Below are 3,132 nucleotides of genomic sequence, written 5' to 3'. Positions count from 1 at the left end.
TAATAAAGCCAGACCTGTGATTTCCTCTGTTGCTTCAGGCCCCCTTCCAGAGGGAGATGGCAATTCAAATTCTGGGGATGTTGATTGTCAGGCTTCCTACTTCCACTTCTGCTGGTCTGAAATGAAGAGAGCCATCTTTGGGGTACCAATTCTCATGTGGGGGCACAAACTCCTTCCAGGCAGATCGCACAATTCCTTTAGGAGCATATCTCAGCTCTTCACCCAGGGGGAAGACACTGCTGCTGCATGGGGCAGGGTGATTGGAGAAGGGGTTGTATCAGGCTGACTCAGCAGAATTCCATAGGTAGCTCTATTCACCACCTCAACTTCTGACTCTTCTCCCGTTCTCTCTATACTTGGTCATCCTAAAACACTCTGCAACGAAAATTAGTCATGTGGCAGCCTTCCTCCCATACATGCTCTGAGCTGTGGCCTCTCACACCCGAGTTTATTGGGCAGTATGATCCCATTGTCCGGGATTGTTTTTAAAGACTATTACTCCCATTCTCAGTGCTTTTTATGAATTTTTCCTTTTTGTATTTTATCACAGTGGCACACTAAAGATGGAGCAGTTGGAAAACTTCAGGGTGTAAGCAATAGGGGATACATTGCTAGTGGAGAATTTATAAACAATAACAAAACCAACTCAAAGAACGTCTGGTATTATCACCAAGGTCAGGGATAAGATGTTCTCTTTGTCCCCCCCAAAAAGCATCTCTTAAAAAATCTAAGTTCTGAACAAATGCTTTGATTTGCGTAGAGTTTTAATCACAGATGTGTATGTTCTAAATAAGCACACGTTTACTGCTTATCTTCTAACAAACATTGGACTCTGTAGGGAATTTGAAAACCTCTCAATAGACTCAGCTACATACGTTTGTTTCAAGAATAAGTTTGTGAAGTTTTAAAATCGTCCAAACTTGCATTTGGCGCCATTTGTGTCTATAACCTTTGTGGTCCCAATACTCTCGCAATTAGACAGTAGAGTTGAAATAAGCATGGACAGTGCAGTATTGTAACGATAAAGAAACAGAACTTGAGTTCTGTTTCTATGTGGCCATTCTGAGTTTTATTTGTGTTTAAATTTAAAACAGTGATACACAGAGTAAACTATGAGTTGTAGTATTTTTCATGGTAAGTACAAATTGTAGTTCGTGCATGAAATCTTTTTTAAAATTAGAATAATATCTTTAAGTGGAAATTTCTTGTCTATAAATAAATTCTTTGTTTTAAACTATGAAACAAACCAAGGAAATAAAGACTATTATTGAAAGTAATTTTGTCATTAAAGAGAAGGGAGTATTAAAAGATGATCCATTATAGGTATCAAATATGTTCTGCTTTACATCATATCAGTGGGTTTGGGAGGAGAAGGAAGGAAATGCTTGTGTTCAGGATGCCATTTCGAACCAGAACTAGCCACCATGAGGAAATAGAGAATTCAAGAGGTTAAATAATGTTTCAAAAGCAATGTTAAGTCAGTAGTGGAACTTGTGTCCTAGGCCCATTACTTTTAGCCAGACTGGTCTTTGCACTTTGTGTGAACGCTCAGCCTGTGGAGGATGTGCACATACTTCCAGCTCTACCAGTCCCTCTGGCCTGATCGCGACTTCTCATTTTGCTCCAGTCCAGAATCATCTCGACTCTCACATATCTTATTCTTTATCTGCACTTTTCATTATACTTATGTTTTGCTTCCACTTGGACTACTCTTTAAGAGTAAGGACCATATCTTACGGATCACTTCAACCCGTGCAGCACAGTGCCTACTTGCTATAGGTTTCCAGAGGTGCTTGCTAATGGACATGGTTGTGGTAATACTGCTAAGAAGAGCTAGCTCCTCAGCGGTGACCTCCTTTAAGGTAGATTTTTTAAATAGTCAATTTATTTGGAAACCAGACTGAAAAGTAAACACAGAAATCTAACTGCTTTTTACTTCTTAGTCAAATGTGAAATACGAATAGAAAGCAATGAGATTTCCTCACTAGCTTAGGGTACACAATGGCTCTAAAGGAATTTCTAAAAGTGTGATTACAGATGTGTTCTGTGCTATGGCATGGTCATGGGCACCAGCATATAGCTTTCTTCAGAGGGACTACTTTGGAAGATAATACTCTTTGGATCTGCTGACTTAGTTGCCTAAATATCTTGAGGTAACACCATTTTCTTTTTATTATTATTATTATTATTATTATTTTTAATATTTTTTAGGTGAGGCAACCCTTGGTTGACCTCACAGATTGCAAGGACCTTGTCAGCTTACAATCTCTTATTTTTTATTTTTTATACCTACAGCACATGGTCTTCCTAGGTGGTCTCCCATCCAAATACTAACCAGGCCCAACCCTTCTTAACGTCCGAGATCAGATGGGATCAGGCTTGTTCAGGGTGGCATGACTGTAGACAATACCATTTTCTTAAAGCACTAAATCACACTGAAGAGATTGGTTCAATCTGAAACCAGAGATTAAAACAAAATTTAACTTGACAAGAGAGTAACAGTTTTGCTCCCTTTTATTTTGGAGGGAGTCATTGTTGTAATCAGACACCTTCTGTTCAAATGTTGTTCAACTTCAATTCCAGAGAACAATAGAAAAAGGTAGGTTAGCTGTGATTAACAGGAGAATATTAGCTTATATCATTACGATCTGCCTTAAAAACAAACAAACAAACAAAAACCCCGAACAGTTGAACAAATTGAGGAAGTAGTAGCAGAAGAGATAGCGGTACGAATTCAGTCTCAAACAAAAAGATCTTTCTTTCGGAAAAATAAAGATGTATTTAGACAAAATCAATTTACCAAGTCCTGATTGGGTGGAGAGGATAAACTGAGGCTTGTTTGACAAACAAATTCTAGATATTCAAGAGTGGTAAGTTTAGAATAAATAAAAGGGAGATATACTTTCAACAGAAGGAAATGAATACACTTCTGGAACCCATTAGCCTAAGAGCGGGTACTGGCTAAAATGTAAGTAGACTGCAAAGACATTCAATTCATTCATAGATGACAGGTAGAGCATGGATTATTGAAAGAGGACAGGGTGTTTGGGCACTTCCCTGACCTCTGACGCTGATGTCAAATGTGACACTTTGGCCCTCTGAGACTCACTTTTGGAATCATCATCTGAGACT

The 3,132-nt window shown here is 38.7% G+C and overlaps 1 pseudogene; it reads right to left on the bottom strand.

Annotated features, from left to right (window-relative positions):
* Positions 1–2,286: 2,286 nt before the first annotated feature.
* On the bottom strand, positions 2,287–2,405 carry LOC112478519 (annotated as a pseudogene).
* Between the last annotated feature and the right edge of the window lie 727 nt (positions 2,406–3,132).

This window comes from Pteropus alecto, unplaced genomic scaffold, assembly GCF_000325575.1.
Source record: "Pteropus alecto unplaced genomic scaffold, ASM32557v1 scaffold61, whole genome shotgun sequence".
In the NCBI taxonomy this organism is placed as follows: domain Eukaryota; kingdom Metazoa; phylum Chordata; class Mammalia; order Chiroptera; family Pteropodidae; genus Pteropus; species Pteropus alecto.
The sequence above is the reverse complement of the archived record's forward strand: the minus strand, read 5'-3'. Positions and strand labels throughout refer to the sequence as shown.